The sequence below is a fragment of the Ambystoma mexicanum genome, assembly GCF_040938575.1.
Source record: "Ambystoma mexicanum isolate Mex_15411 chromosome 12 unlocalized genomic scaffold, UKY_AmexF1_1 Mex_chr12_unloc.1, whole genome shotgun sequence".
Lineage (NCBI taxonomy): Eukaryota > Metazoa > Chordata > Amphibia > Caudata > Ambystomatidae > Ambystoma > Ambystoma mexicanum.
In genome coordinates this window covers 4,848,416-4,865,725 of record NW_027182322.1, presented here as the reverse complement: position 1 = coordinate 4,865,725, position 17,310 = coordinate 4,848,416, and the positions used below count along the sequence as shown (strand labels likewise).

At 46.4% G+C, this 17,310-nt stretch overlaps 2 non-coding genes across 2 annotated transcripts; both read right to left on the bottom strand.

Moving 5' to 3' along the window:
• Positions 1 to 13,862: 13,862 nt before the first annotated feature.
• On the bottom strand, positions 13,863 to 13,934 carry TRNAH-GUG (transfer RNA histidin (anticodon GUG)). Its single transcript has one exon. It is a non-coding gene; the product is annotated as a tRNA-His (tRNA).
• Positions 13,935 to 16,332: 2,398 nt separating this feature from the next.
• TRNAH-GUG (transfer RNA histidin (anticodon GUG)) lies at positions 16,333 to 16,404 on the bottom strand. The gene has a single exon. It is a non-coding gene; the product is annotated as a tRNA-His (tRNA).
• Between the last annotated feature and the right edge of the window lie 906 nt (positions 16,405 to 17,310).

The following is a 17,310-nucleotide window of genomic DNA, read 5'->3' as shown; positions in this document are numbered from 1 at the left end:
TATCTCCTCCCTGTCTCACCCTCATGCAGGGATGCATGACCAATGCTCCTTCCCTTCTCGCCTGCATACATGGATGCACGTTCACGCCTCCTCCTTCTCTCGGCTTCATACGGGGATCATATCTCCTCCCTGTCTCACCCTCATGCAGGGATGCATGACCAATGCTCCTTCCTGTCTCGCCCGCATACATGGATGCACGTTCACGCCTCCTCCTTCTCTCGGCTTCATACGGGGATCATATCTCCTCCCTGTCTCACCCTCATGCAGGGATGCATGACCAATGCTCCTTCCCTTCTCGCCTGCATACATGGATGCACGTTCACGCCTCCTCCTTCTCTCGGCTTCATACGGGGATCATATCTCCTCAATGTCTCACCCTCACTTCCAACATGTGCAACTTCTTGTTCTCTTTGACGTCTGGGGCATGGGTGGCTACTGCACAGCTCTAGATGTCGCCCACCTGCAAGGTGCTATTGAAAGCACTTTTCCACATTGGACGTGCTATATTAACCCCCTCTCCCCAAATACAATAAAAATAAAGAAATATATGTGCTTCCATAATGTCTACCTTCTAATGTTTCATATGTGTAAGCACATTGTCCTCCTCCTGACCACATTCTAAAACTATGTGCAAATTGTTCCTTCCATAAACTGTAACTTCCTTGGCCCTTTATTTATAATGACTGTTATACTCTCTCTCTTTCCGCCACAGTATAAAAAAGCCTAGCACACCTCATGATTGGACTAAGAAATTCCTGTCATTTAGTTGGAAATGATTTTCCCATTATCCCCAAAAACTCCTCACTGTGTCTAAGAACGCTTTTTTTCACAGGACAATACAGATCAGATTGACTTGAAAGGTCCTTTCACGCGACTACAGAATGCCTCTCATTCCACTAAAAGATACTCCAGTGCCTACAATAGCCTAGGACTAGACTATGAGTCCCAATGTAGAAAGACCACAAGTCCACAGATATGCCTGTTTATTTAAACATCTGTATTATCATCAGCGTGTGACTGTAAAGGCGGGACCTCGCGCTCTCTGTAACGCGCTCCATTGGCAACATCAGTTAAATGTCGTTGGTTCAATCCCTCGCGGATGTTGTTTTTATTCCCATTTGTAACTGGGAAATACTGTCGCTGCAATACATATGTCTTAATCAAGCTAGTGGTTATTGACGTAAATGGCAGTGTTATAATGTTTCATGTACTGCAAATGTCACCACATAATGCGCTCTTAATTAGATTTGGTTGAAATACATTACAGTCACCCGATGAAAAAGTGTGCAAAGAGCACTAAAGAAACAAAAGGTTCATAACAGTAACAGGACATATCGAATTGTTTCAGTCCTCCACAGAGATTGCCAATGTATTAATGGAAATTCTAAAATATCTGCCCAACTGCCGTGACATTGCCTCACCGCAATGCCGTGACTCGGAGTCGAACCGAGGTTGCTGCGGCCACAACGCAGAGTACTAACCACTATACGATCACAGCGAGCTACTTGGGCTACTACAATGTGACGTTCCACCTCTATCATAAGCTGTAATCCATCTGTGATGTCATGACTCATGTTTGAATTAAAGGTTGGTTGTGATGTTATCCATGAGAATAAGTGGACACCTGATCCCCAGTCACTTATTTAAGATCTCAATAATCAAGTCAGAATCCAAATGAAAGTCATCAAAGTGGAGCCAATTAGAAATAATATAGTTACACAAACCTGGCAATGGTGCGGCAGCCAGGGCCGATAATGGCCCGCCAGCCTGAGAGCAGGAAAGTGTGAGAGCAGTGATGGTCTTGTGAGAGTTTACAGCTGTTATTGACCCTGTCCCCTTCCATTGCAGAGTTTTCTCCCTATAAGAAGTGCAGAGGCTCCCTCCGGGGTGCTAATAGTACATTTCTTTTTTTGCGCAGGAGAAGTGCTCTTCACCAATTGCACGTGCCAAATCACCTGAAGGCCACCACCATAAAATTCAGGCATTCATGTTCATGCGTCCTCCATGTTATGTCCTTATAAAGGGATGCATGTTCATGATGACTCCATGTCACACCTGCATACAAGGATGTATGTTCATGCCGCCTCGTTCTCTTGGCTTCATACAGGGATTTTATCTCCTCCCTGTCTCACCCTCATGCAGGGATGCATGACCAATGCTCCTTCCCTTCTCGCCCGCATACATGGATGCACGTTCATGTCTCCTCGTTCTCTCGGCTTCATACAGGGATTTTATCTCCTCCCTGTCTCACCCTCAGGAAGGGATGCATGACCAATGCTCCTTCCTGTCTCGCCCGCATACATGGATGCACGTTCACGCCTCCTCCTTCTCTCGGCTTCATACGGGGATCATATCTCCTCCCTGTCTCACCCTCATGCAGGGATGCATGACCAATGCTCCTTCCCGTCTCGCCCGCATACATGGATGCACGTTCACGCCTCCTCCTTCTCTCGGCTTCATACGGGGATCATATCTCCTCCCTGTCTCACCCTCATGCAGGGATGCATGACCAATGCTCCTTCCTGTCTCGCCCGCATACATGGATGCACGTTCACGCCTCCTCCTTCTCTCGGCTTCATACAGGGATCATATCTCCTCCCTGTCTCACCCTCATGCAGGCATGCATGACCAATGCTCCTTCCCTTCTCGCCTGCATACATGGATGCACGTTCACGCCTCCTCCTTCTCTCGGCTTCATACGGGGATCATATCTCCTCCCTGTCTCACCCTCATGCAGGGATGCATGACCAATGCTCCTTCCTGTCTCGCCCGCATACATGGCTGCACGTTCACGCCTCCTCCTTCTCTCGGCTTCATACGGGGATCATATCTCCTCCCTGTCTCACCCTCATGCAGGGATGCATGACCAATGCTCCTTCCCTTCTCGCCTGCATACATGGATGCACGTTCACGCCTCCTCCTTCTCTCGGCTTCATACGGGGATCATATCTCCTCAATGTCTCACCCTCACTTCCAACATGTGTAACTTCTTGTTCTCTTTGACGTCTGGGGCATGGGTGGCTACTGCACAGCTCTAGATGTCACCCACCTGCAAGGTGCTATTGAAAGCACTTTTCCACATTGGACGAGCTATATTAACCCCCTCTCCCCAAATACAATAAAAATAAAGAAATATATGTGCTTCCATAATGTCTACCTTCTAATGTTTCATATGTGTAAGCACATTGTCCTCCTCCTGACCACATTCTAAAACTATGTGCAAATTGTTCCTTCCATAAACTGTAACTTCCTTGGCCCTTTATTTATAATGACTGTTATACTCTCTCTCTTTCCGCCACAGTATAAAAAAGCCTAGCACACCTCATGATTGGACTAAGAAATTCCTGTCATTTAGTTGGAAATGATTTTCCCATTATCCCCAAAAACTCCTCACTGTGTCTAAGAACGCTTTTTTTCGCAGGACAATACAGATCAGATTGACTTGAAAGGTCCTTTCACGCGACTACAGAATGCCTCTCATTCCACTAAAAGATACTCCAGTGCCTACAATAGCCTAGGACTAGACTATGAGTCCCAATGTAGAAAGACCACAAGTCCACAGATATGCCTGTTTATTTAAACATCTGTATTATCATCAGCGTGTGACTGTAAAGGCGGGACCTCGCGCTCTCTGTAACGCGCTCCATTGGCAACATCAGTTAAATGTCGTTGGTTCAATCCCTCGCGGATGTTGTTTTTATTCCCATTTGTAACTGGGAAATACTGTCGCTGCAATACATATGTCTTAATCAAGCTAGTGGTTATTGACGTAAATGGCAGTGTTATAATGTTTCATGTACTGCAAATGTCACCACATAATGCGCTCTTAATTAGATTTGGTTGAAATACATTACAGTCACCCGATGAAAAAGTGTGCAAAGAGCATTAAAGAAACAAAAGGTTCATAACAGTAACAGGACATATCGAATTGTTTCAGTCCTCCACAGAGATTGCCAATGTATTAATGGAAATTCTAAAATATCTGCCCAACTGCCGTGACATTGCCTCACCGCAATGCCGTGACTCGGATCCGAACCGAGGTTGCTGCGGCCACAACGCAGAGTACTAACCACTATACAATCACGGCAAGCTACTTGGGCTGCTACAATGTGTCGTTCCACCTCTATCATAAGCTGTACTCCATCTGTGATGTCATGACTCATGTTTGAATTAAAGGTTGGTTGTGATGTTATCCATGAGAATAAGTGGACACCTGATCCCCAGTCACTTATTTAAGATCTCAATAATCAAGTCAGAATCCAAATGAAAGTCATCAAAGTGGAGCCAATTAGAAATAATATAGTTACACAAACCTGGCAATGGTGCGGCAGCCAGGGCCGATAATGGCCCGCCAGCCTGAGAGCAGGAAAGTGTGAGAGCAGTGATGGTCTTGTGAGAGTTTACAGCTGTTATTGACCCTGTCCCCTTCCATTGCAGAGTTTTCTCCCTATAAGAAGTGCAGAGGCTCCCTCCGGGGTGCTAATAGTACATTTATTTTTTTGCGCAGGAGAAGTGCTCTTCACCAATTGCACGTGCCAAATCACCCGAAGGCCACCACCATAAAATTCAGGCATTCATGTTCATGCGTCCTCCATGTTATGTCCTTATAAAGGGATGCATGTTCATGATGACTCCATGTCACACCTGCATACAAGGATGCATGTTCATGCCGCCTCGTTCTCTTGGCTTCATACAGGGATTTTATCTCCTCCCTGTCTCACCCTCATGCAGGGATGCATGACCAATGCTCCTTCCCTTCTCGCCCGCATACATGGATGCACGTTCATGTCTCCTCGTTCTCTCGGCTTCATACAGGGATTTTATCTCCTCCCTGTCTCACCCTCAGGAAGGGATGCATGACCAATGCTCCTTCCCGTCTCGCCCGCATACATGGATGCACGTTCACGCCTCCTCCTTCTCTCGGCTTCATACGGGGATCATATCTCCTCCCTGTCTCACCCTCATGCAGGGATGCATGACCAATGCTCCTTCCTGTCTCGCCCGCATACATGGATGCACGTTCACGCCTCCTCCTTCTCTCGGCTTCATACGGGGATCATATCTCCTCCCTGTCTCACCCTCATGCAGGGATGCATGACCAATGCTCCTTCCCTTCTCGCCTGCATACATGGATGCACGTTCACGCCTCCTCCTTCTCTCGGCTTCATACGGGGATCATATCTCCTCCCTGTCTCACCCTCATGCAGGGATGCATGACCAATGCTCCTTCCTGTCTCGCCCGCATACATGGATGCACGTTCACGCCTCCTCCTTCTCTCGGCTTCATACGGGGATCATATCTCCTCCCTGTCTCACCCTCATGCAGGGATGCATGACCAATGCTCCTTCCCTTCTCGCCTGCATACATGGATGCACGTTCACGCCTCCTCCTTCTCTCGGCTTCATACGGGGATCATATCTCCTCAATGTCTCACCCTCACTTCCAACATGTGCAACTTCTTGTTCTCTTTGACGTCTGGGGCATGGGTGGCTACTGCACAGCTCTAGATGTCGCCCACCTGCAAGGTGCTATTGAAAGCACTTTTCCACATTGGACGTGCTATATTAACCCCCTCTCCCCAAATACAATAAAAATAAAGAAATATATGTGCTTCCATAATGTCTACCTTCTAATGTTTCATATGTGTAAGCACATTGTCCTCCTCCTGACCACATTCTAAAACTATGTGCAAATTGTTCCTTCCATAAACTGTAACTTCCTTGGCCCTTTATTTATAATGACTGTTATACTCTCTCTCTTTCCGCCACAGTATAAAAAAGCCTAGCACACCTCATGATTGGACTAAGAAATTCCTGTCATTTAGTTGGAAATGATTTTCCCATTATCCCCAAAAACTCCTCACTGTGTCTAAGAACGCTTTTTTTCACAGGACAATACAGATCAGATTGACTTGAAAGGTCCTTTCACGCGACTACAGAATGCCTCTCATTCCACTAAAAGATACTCCAGTGCCTACAATAGCCTAGGACTAGACTATGAGTCCCAATGTAGAAAGACCACAAGTCCACAGATATGCCTGTTTATTTAAACATCTGTATTATCATCAGCGTGTGACTGTAAAGGCGGGACCTCGCGCTCTCTGTAACGCGCTCCATTGGCAACATCAGTTAAATGTCGTTGGTTCAATCCCTCGCGGATGTTGTTTTTATTCCCATTTGTAACTGGGAAATACTGTCGCTGCAATACATATGTCTTAATCAAGCTAGTGGTTATTGACGTAAATGGCAGTGTTATAATGTTTCATGTACTGCAAATGTCACCACATAATGCGCTCTTAATTAGATTTGGTTGAAATACATTACAGTCACCCGATGAAAAAGTGTGCAAAGAGCACTAAAGAAACAAAAGGTTCATAACAGTAACAGGACATATCGAATTGTTTCAGTCCTCCACAGAGATTGCCAATGTATTAATGGAAATTCTAAAATATCTGCCCAACTGCCGTGACATTGCCTCACCGCAATGCCGTGACTCGGAGTCGAACCGAGGTTGCTGCGGCCACAACGCAGAGTACTAACCACTATACGATCACAGCGAGCTACTTGGGCTACTACAATGTGACGTTCCACCTCTATCATAAGCTGTAATCCATCTGTGATGTCATGACTCATGTTTGAATTAAAGGTTGGTTGTGATGTTATCCATGAGAATAAGTGGACACCTGATCCCCAGTCACTTATTTAAGATCTCAATAATCAAGTCAGAATCCAAATGAAAGTCATCAAAGTGGAGCCAATTAGAAATAATATAGTTACACAAACCTGGCAATGGTGCGGCAGCCAGGGCCGATAATGGCCCGCCAGCCTGAGAGCAGGAAAGTGTGAGAGCAGTGATGGTCTTGTGAGAGTTTACAGCTGTTATTGACCCTGTCCCCTTCCATTGCAGAGTTTTCTCCCTATAAGAAGTGCAGAGGCTCCCTCCGGGGTGCTAATAGTACATTTCTTTTTTTGCGCAGGAGAAGTGCTCTTCACCAATTGCACGTGCCAAATCACCTGAAGGCCACCACCATAAAATTCAGGCATTCATGTTCATGCGTCCTCCATGTTATGTCCTTATAAAGGGATGCATGTTCATGATGACTCCATGTCACACCTGCATACAAGGATGTATGTTCATGCCGCCTCGTTCTCTTGGCTTCATACAGGGATTTTATCTCCTCCCTGTCTCACCCTCATGCAGGGATGCATGACCAATGCTCCTTCCCTTCTCGCCCGCATACATGGATGCACGTTCATGTCTCCTCGTTCTCTCGGCTTCATACAGGGATTTTATCTCCTCCCTGTCTCACCCTCAGGAAGGGATGCATGACCAATGCTCCTTCCTGTCTCGCCCGCATACATGGATGCACGTTCACGCCTCCTCCTTCTCTCGGCTTCATACGGGGATCATATCTCCTCCCTGTCTCACCCTCATGCAGGGATGCATGACCAATGCTCCTTCCTGTCTCGCCCGCATACATGGATGCACGTTCACGCCTCCTCCTTCTCTCGGCTTCATACAGGGATCATATCTCCTCCCTGTCTCACCCTCATGCAGGCATGCATGACCAATGCTCCTTCCCTTCTCGCCTGCATACATGGATGCACGTTCACGCCTCCTCCTTCTCTCGGCTTCATACGGGGATCATATCTCCTCCCTGTCTCACCCTCATGCAGGGATGCATGACCAATGCTCCTTCCTGTCCCGCCCGCATACATGGATGCACGTTCACGCCTCCTCCTTCTCTCGGCTTCATACGGGGATCATATCTCCTCCCTGTCTCACCCTCATGCAGGGATGCATGACCAATGCTCCTTCCCTTCTCGCCTGCATACATGGATGCACGTTCACGCCTCCTCCTTCTCTCGGCTTCATACGGGGATCATATCTCCTCAATGTCTCACCCTCACTTCCAACATGTGTAACTTCTTGTTCTCTTTGACGTCTGGGGCATGGGTGGCTACTGCACAGCTCTAGATGTCGCCCACCTGCAAGGTGCTATTGAAAGCACTTTTCCACATTGGACGTGCTATATTAACCCCCTCTCCCCAAATACAATAAAAATAAAGAAATATATGTGCTTCCATAATGTCTACCTTCTAATGTTTCATATGTGTAAGCACATTGTCCTCCTCCTGACCACATTCTAAAACTATGTGCAAATTGTTCCTTCCATAAACTGTAACTTCCTTGGCCCTTTATTTATAATGACTGTTATACTCTCTCTCTTTCCGCCACAGTATAAAAAAGCCTAGCACACCTCATGATTGGACTAAGAAATTCCTGTCATTTAGTTGGAAATGATTTTCCCATTATCCCCAAAAACTCCTCACTGTGTCTAAGAACGCTTTTTTTCACAGGACAATACAGATCAGATTGACTTGAAAGGTCCTTTCACGCGACTACAGAATGCCTCTCATTCCACTAAAAGATACTCCAGTGCCTACAATAGCCTAGGACTAGACTATGAGTCCCAATGTAGAAAGACCACAAGTCCACAGATATGCCTGTTTATTTAAACATCTGTATTATCATCAGCGTGTGACTGTAAAGGCGGGACCTCGCGCTCTCTGTAACGCGCTCCATTGGCAACATCAGTTAAATGTCGTTGGTTCAATCCCTCGCGGATGTTGTTTTTATTCCCATTTGTAACTGGGAAATACTGTCGCTGCAATACATATGTCTTAATCAAGCTAGTGGTTATTGACGTAAATGGCAGTGTTATAATGTTTCATGTACTGCAAATGTCACCACATAATGCGCTCTTAATTAGATTTGGTTGAAATACATTACAGTCACCCGATGAAAAAGTGTGCAAAGAGCATTAAAGAAACAAAAGGTTCATAACAGTAACAGGACATATCGAATTGTTTCAGTCCTCCACAGAGATTGCCAATGTATTAATGGAAATTCTAAAATATCTGCCCAACTCGGATTCGAACCGAGGTTGCTGCGGCCACAACGCAGAGTACTAACCACTATACGATCACGGCGAGCTACTTGGGCTACTACAATGTGACGTTCCACCTCTATCATAAGCTGTAATCCATCTGTGATGTCATGACTCATGTTTGAATTAAAGGTTGGTTGTGATGTTATCCATGATAATAAGTGGACACCTGATCCCCAGTCACTTATTTAAGATCTCAATAATCAAGTCAGAATCCAAATGAAAGTCATCAAAGTGGAGCCAATTAGAAATAATATAGTTACACAAACCTGGCAATGGTGCGGCAGCCAGGGCCGATAATGGCCCGCCAGCCTGAGAGCAGGAAAGTGTGAGAGCAGTGATGGTCTTGTGAGAGTTTACAGCTGTTATTGACCCTGTCCCCTTCCATTGCAGAGTTTTCTCCCTATAAGAAGTGCAGAGGCTCCCTCCGGGGTGCTAATAGTACATTTCTTTTTTTGCGCAGGAGAAGTGCTCTTCACCAATTGCACGTGCCAAATCACCCGAAGGCCACCACCATAAAATTCAGGCATTCATGTTCATGCGTCCTCCATGTTATGTCCTTATAAAGGGATGCATGTTCATGATGACTCCATGTCACACCTGCATACAAGGATGTATGTTCATGCCGCCTCGTTCTCTTGGCTTCATACAGGGATTTTATCTCCTCCCTGTCTCACCCTCATGCAGGGAGACATGACCAATGCTCCTTCCCTTCTCGCCCGCATACATGGATGCACGTTCATGTCTCCTCGTTCTCTCGGCTTCATACAGGGATTTTATCTCCTCCCTGTCTCACCCTCAGGAAGGGATGCATGACCAATGCTCCTTCCCGTCTCGCCCGCATACATGGATGCACGTTCACGCCTCCTCCTTCTCTCGGCTTCATACGGGGATCATATCTCCTCCCTGTCTCACCCTCATGCAGGGATGCATGACCAATGCTCCTTCCTGTCTCGCCCGCATACATGGATGCACGTTCACGCCTCCTCCTTCTCTCGGCTTCATACAGGGATCATATCTCCTCCCTGTCTCACCCTCATGCAGGCATGCATGACCAATGCTCCTTCCCTTCTCGCCTGCATACATGGATGCACGTTCACGCCTCCTCCTTCTCTCGGCTTCATACGGGGATCATATCTCCTCCCTGTCTCACCCTCATGCAGGGATGCATGACCAATGCTCCTTCCTGTCTCGCCCGCATACATGGCTGCACGTTCACGCCTCCTCCTTCTCTCGGCTTCATACGGGGATCATATCTCCTCCCTGTCTCACCCTCATGCAGGGATGCATGACCAATGCTCCTTCCCTTCTCGCCTGCATACATGGATGCACGTTCACGCCTCCTCCTTCTCTCGGCTTCATACGGGGATCATATCTCCTCAATGTCTCACCCTCACTTCCAACATGTGTAACTTCTTGTTCTCTTTGACGTCTGGGGCATGGGTGGCTACTGCACAGCTCTAGATGTCGCCCACCTGCAAGGTGCTATTGAAAGCACTTTTCCACATTGGACGTGCTATATTAACCCCCTCTCCCCAAATACAATAAAAATAAAGAAATATATGTGCTTCCATAATGTCTACCTTCTAATGTTTCATATGTGTAAGCACATTGTCCTCCTCCTGACCACATTCTAAAACTATGTGCAAATTGTTCCTTCCATAAACTGTAACTTCCTTGGCCCTTTATTTATAATGACTGTTATACTCTCTCTCTTTCCGCCACAGTATAAAAAAGCCTAGCACACCTCATGATTGGACGAAGAAATTCCTGTCATTTAGTTGGAAATGATTTTCCCATTATCCCCAAAAACTCCTCACTGTGTCTAAGAACGCTTTTTTTCACAGGACAATACAGATCAGATTGACTTGAAAGGTCCTTTCACGCGACTACAGAATGCCTCTCATTCCACTAAAAGATACTCCAGTGCCTACAATAGCCTAGGACTAGACTATGAGTCCCAATGTAGAAAGACCACAAGTCCACAGATATGCCTGTTTATTTAAACATCTGTATTATCATCAGCGTGTGACTGTAAAGGCGGGACCTCGCGCTCTCTGTAACGCGCTCCATTGGCAACATCAGTTAAATGTCGTTGGTTCAATCCCTCGCGGATGTTGTTTTTATTCCCATTTGTAACTGGGAAATACTGTCGCTGCAATACATATGTCTTAATCAAGCTAGTGGTTATTGACGTAAATGGCAGTGTTATAATGTTTCATGTGCTGCAAATGTCACCACATAATGCGCTCTTAATTAGATTTGGTTGAAATACATTACAGTCACCCGATGAAAAAGTGTGCAAAGAGCATTAAAGAAACAAAAGGTTCATAACAGTAACAGGACATATCGAATTGTTTCAGTCCTCCACAGAGATTGCCAATGTATTAATGGAAATTCTAAAATATCTGCCCAACTGCCGTGACATTGCCACACCGCAATGCCGTGACTCGGATTCGAACCGAGGTTGCTGCGGCCACAACGCAGAGTACTAACCACTATATGATCACGGCGAGCTACTTGGGCTACTACAATGTGACGCTCCACCTCTATCATAAGCTGTAATCCATCTGTGATGTCATGACTCATGTTTGAATTAAAGGTTGGTTGTGATGTTATCCATGAGAATAAGTGGACACCTGATCCCCAGTCACTTATTTAAGATCTCAATAATCAAGTCAGAATCCAAATGAAAGTCATCAAAGTGGAGCCAATTAGAAATAATATAGTTACACAAACCTGGCAATGGTGCGGCAGCCAGGGCCGATAATGGTCCGCCAGCCTGAGAGCAGGAAAGTGTGAGAGCAGTGATGGTCTTGTGAGAGTTTACAGCTGTTATTGACTCTGTCCCCTTCCATTGCAGAGTTTTCTCCCTATAAGAAGTGCAGAGGCTCCCTCCGGGGTGCTAATAGTACATTTCTTTTTTTGCGCAGGAGAAGTGCTCTTCACCAATTGCACGTGCCAAATCACCCGAAGGCCACCACCATAAAATTCAGGCATTCATGTTCATGCGTCCTCCATGTTATGTCCTTATAAAGGGATGCATGTTCATGATGACTCCATGTCACACCTGCATACAAGGATGTATGTTCATGCTGCCTCGTTCTCTTGGCTTCATACAGGGATTTTATCTCCTCCCTGTCTCACCCTCATGCAGGGATGCATGACCAATGCTCCTTCCCTTCTCGCCCGCATACATGGATGCACGTTCATGTCTCCTCGTTCTCTCGGCTTCATACAGGGATTTTATCTCCTCCCTGTCTCACCCTCAGGAAGGGATGCATGACCAATGCTCCTTCCCGTCTCGCCCGCATACATGGATGCACGTTCACGCCTCCTCCTTCTCTCGGCTTCATACGGGGATCATATCTCCTCCCTGTCTCACCCTCATGCAGGGATGCATGACCAATGCTCCTTCCTGTCTCGCCCGCATACATGGATGCACGTTCACGCCTCCTCCTTCTCTCGGCTTCATACAGGGATCATATCTCCTCCCTGTCTCACCCTCATGCAGGCATGCATGACCAATGCTCCTTCCCTTCTCGCCTGCATACATGGATGCACGTTCACGCCTCCTCCTTCTCTCGGCTTCATACGGGGATCATATCTCCTCCCTGTCTCACCCTCATGCAGGGATGCATGACCAATGCTCCTTCCTGTCTCGCCCGCATACATGGCTGCACGTTCACGCCTCCTCCTTCTCTCGGCTTCATACGGGGATCATATCTCCTCCCTGTCTCACCCTCATGCAGGGATGCATGACCAATGCTCCTTCCCTTCTCGCCTGCATACATGGATGCACGTTCACGCCTCCTCCTTCTCTCGGCTTCATACGGGGATCATATCTCCTCAATGTCTCACCCTCACTTCCAACATGTGTAACTTCTTGTTCTCTTTGACGTCTGGGGCATGGGTGGCTACTGCACAGCTCTAGATGTCACCCACCTGCAAGGTGCTATTGAAAGCACTTTTCCACATTGGACGAGCTATATTAACCCCCTCTCCCCAAATACAATAAAAATAAAGAAATATATGTGCTTCCATAATGTCTACCTTCTAATGTTTCATATGTGTAAGCACATTGTCCTCCTCCTGACCACATTCTAAAACTATGTGCAAATTGTTCCTTCCATAAACTGTAACTTCCTTGGCCCTTTATTTATAATGACTGTTATACTCTCTCTCTTTCCGCCACAGTATAAAAAAGCCTAGCACACCTCATGATTGGACTAAGAAATTCCTGTCATTTAGTTGGAAATGATTTTCCCATTATCCCCAAAAACTCCTCACTGTGTCTAAGAACGCTTTTTTTCGCAGGACAATACAGATCAGATTGACTTGAAAGGTCCTTTCACGCGACTACAGAATGCCTCTCATTCCACTAAAAGATACTCCAGTGCCTACAATAGCCTAGGACTAGACTATGAGTCCCAATGTAGAAAGACCACAAGTCCACAGATATGCCTGTTTATTTAAACATCTGTATTATCATCAGCGTGTGACTGTAAAGGCGGGACCTCGCGCTCTCTGTAACGCGCTCCATTGGCAACATCAGTTAAATGTCGTTGGTTCAATCCCTCGCGGATGTTGTTTTTATTCCCATTTGTAACTGGGAAATACTGTCGCTGCAATACATATGTCTTAATCAAGCTAGTGGTTATTGACGTAAATGGCAGTGTTATAATGTTTCATGTACTGCAAATGTCACCACATAATGCGCTCTTAATTAGATTTGGTTGAAATACATTACAGTCACCCGATGAAAAAGTGTGCAAAGAGCATTAAAGAAACAAAAGGTTCATAACAGTAACAGGACATATCGAATTGTTTCAGTCCTCCACAGAGATTGCCAATGTATTAATGGAAATTCTAAAATATCTGCCCAACTGCCGTGACATTGCCTCACCGCAATGCCGTGACTCGGATTCGAACCGAGGTTGCTGCGGCCACAACGCAGAGTACTAACCACTATACGATCACGGCGAGCTACTTGGGCTACTACAATGTGACGTTCCACCTCTATCATAAGCTGTAATCCATCTGTGATGTCATGACTCATGTTTGAATTAAAGGTTGGTTGTGATGTTATCCATGAGAATAAGTGGACACCTGATCCCCAGTCACTTATTTAAGATCTCAATAATCAAGTCAGAATCCAAATGAAAGTCATCAAAGTGGAGCCAATTAGAAATAATATAGTTACACAAACCTGGCAATGGTGCGGCAGCCAGGGCCGATAATGGCCCGCCAGCCTGAGAGCAGGAAAGTGTGAGAGCAGTGATGGTCTTGTGAGAGTTTACAGCTGTTATTGACCCTGTCCCCTTCCATTGCAGAGTTTTCTCCCTATAAGAAGTGCAGAGGCTCCCTCCGGGGTGCTAATAGTACATTTCTTTTTTTGCGCAGGAGAAGTGCTCTTCACCAATTGCACGTGCCAAATCACCCGAAGGCCACCACCATAAAATTCAGGCATTCATGTTCATGCGTCCTCCATGTTATGTCCTTATAAAGGGATGCATGTTCATGATGACTCCATGTCACACCTGCATACAAGGATGTATGTTCATGCCGCCTCGTTCTCTTGGCTTCATACAGGGATTTTATCTCCTCCCTGTCTCACCCTCATGCAGGGATGCATGACCAATGCTCCTTCCCTTCTCGCCCGCATACATGGATGCACGTTCATGTCTCCTCGTTCTCTCGGCTTCATACAGGGATTTTATCTCCTCCCTGTCTCACCCTCAGGAAGGGATGCATGACCAATGCTCCTTCCCGTCTCGCCCGCATACATGGATGCACGTTCACGCCTCCTCCTTCTCTCGGCTTCATACGGGGATCATATCTCCTCCCTGTCTCACCCTCATGCAGGGATGCATGACCAATGCTCCTTCCTGTCTCGCCCGCATACATGGATGCACGTTCACGCCTCCTCCTTCTCTCGGCTTCATACAGGGATCATATCTCCTCCCTGTCTCACCCTCATGCAGGCATGCATGACCAATGCTCCTTCCCTTCTCGCCTGCATACATGGATGCACGTTCACGCCTCCTCCTTCTCTCGGCTTCATACGGGGATCATATCTCCTCCCTGTCTCACCCTCATGCAGGGATGCATGACCAATGCTCCTTCCTGTCTCGCCCGCATACATGGCTGCACGTTCACGCCTCCTCCTTCTCTCGGCTTCATACGGGGATCATATCTCCTCCCTGTCTCACCCTCATGCAGGGATGCATGACCAATGCTCCTTCCCTTCTCGCCTGCATACATGGATGCACGTTCACGCCTCCTCCTTCTCTCGGCTTCATACGGGGATCATATCTCCTCAATGTCTCACCCTCACTTCCAACATGTGTAACTTCTTGTTCTCTTTGACGTCTGGGGCATGGGTGGCTACTGCACAGCTCTAGATGTCGCCCACCTGCAAGGTGCTATTGAAAGCACTTTTCCACATTGGACGTGCTATATTAACCCCCTCTCCCCAAATACAATAAAAATAAAGAAATATATGTGCTTCCATAATGTCTACCTTCTAATGTTTCATATGTGTAAGCACATTGTCCTCCTCCTGACCACATTCTAAAACTATGTGCAAATTGTTCCTTCCATAAACTGTAACTTCCTTGGCCCTTTATTTATAATGACTGTTATACTCTCTCTCTTTCCGCCACAGTATAAAAAAGCCTAGCACACCTCATGATTGGACTAAGAAATTCCTGTCATTTAGTTGGAAATGATTTTCCCATTATCCCCAAAAACTCCTCACTGTGTCTCAGAACGCTTTTTTTCACAGGACAATACAGATCAGATTGACTTGAAAGGTCCTTTCACGCGACTACAGAATGCCTCTCATTCCACTAAAAGATACTCCAGTGCCTACAATAGCCTAGGACTAGACTATGAGTCCCAATGTAGAAAGACCACAAGTCCACAGATATGCCTGTTTATTTAAACATCTGTATTATCATCAGCGTGTGACTGTAAAGGCGGGACCTCGCGCTCTCTGTAACGCGCTCCATTGGCAACATCAGTTAAATGTCGTTGGTTCAATCCCTCGCGGATGTTGTTTTTATTCCCATTTGTAACTGGGAAATACTGTCGCTGCAATACATATGTCTTAATCAAGCTAGTGGTTATTGACGTAAATGGCAGTGTTATAATGTTTCATGTACTGCAAATGTCACCACATAATGCGCTCTTAATTAGATTTGGTTGAAATACATTACAGTCACCCGATGAAAAAGTGTGCAAAGAGCATTAAAGAAACAAAAGGTTCATAACAGTAACAGGACATATCGAATTGTTTCAGTCCTCCACAGAGATTGCCAATGTATTAATGGAAATTCTAAAATATCTGCCCAACTGCCGTGACATTGCCTCACCGCAATGCCGTGACTCGGATTCGAACCGAGGTTGCTGCGGCCACAACGCAGAGTACTAACCACTATACGATCACGGCGAGCTACTTGGGCTACTACAATGTGACGTTCCACCTCTATCATAAGCTGTAATCCATCTGTGATGTCATGACTCATGTTTGAATTAAAGGTTGGTTGTGATGTTATCCATGAGAATAAGTGGACACCTGATCCCCAGTCACTTATTTAAGATCTCAATAATCAAGTCAGAATCCAAATGAAAGTCATCAAAGTGGAGCCAATTAGAAATAATATAGTTACACAAACCTGGCAATGGTGCGGCAGCCAGGGCCGATAATGGCCCGCCAGCCTGAGAGCAGGAAAGTGTGAGAGCAGTGATGGTCTTGTGAGAGTTTACAGCTGTTATTGACCCTGTCCCCTTCCATTGCAGAGTTTTCTCCCTATAAGAAGTGCAGAGGCTCCCTCCGGGGTGCTAATAGTACATTTCTTTTTTTGCGCAGGAGAAGTGCTCTTCACCAATTGCACGTGCCAAATCACCCGAAGGCCAACACCATAAAATTCAGGCATTCATGTTCATGCGTCCTCCATGTTATGTCCTTATAAAGGGATGCATGTTCATGATGACTCCATGTCACACCTGCATACAAGGATGCATGTTCATGCCGCTTCGTTCTCTTGGCTTCATACAGGGATTTTATCTCCTCCCTGTCTCACCCTCATGCAGGGATGCATGACCAATGCTCCTTCCCTTCTCGCCCGCATACATGGATGCACGTTCATGTCTCCTCGTTCTCTCGGCTTCATACAGGGATTTTATCTCCTCCCTGTCTCACCCTCAGGAAGGGATGCATGACCAATGCTCCTTCCCATCTCGCCCGCATACATGGATGCACGTTCACGCCTCCTCCTTCTCTCGGCTTCATACGGGGATCATATCTCCTCCCTGTCTCACCCTCATGCAGGGATGCATGACCAATGCTCCTTCC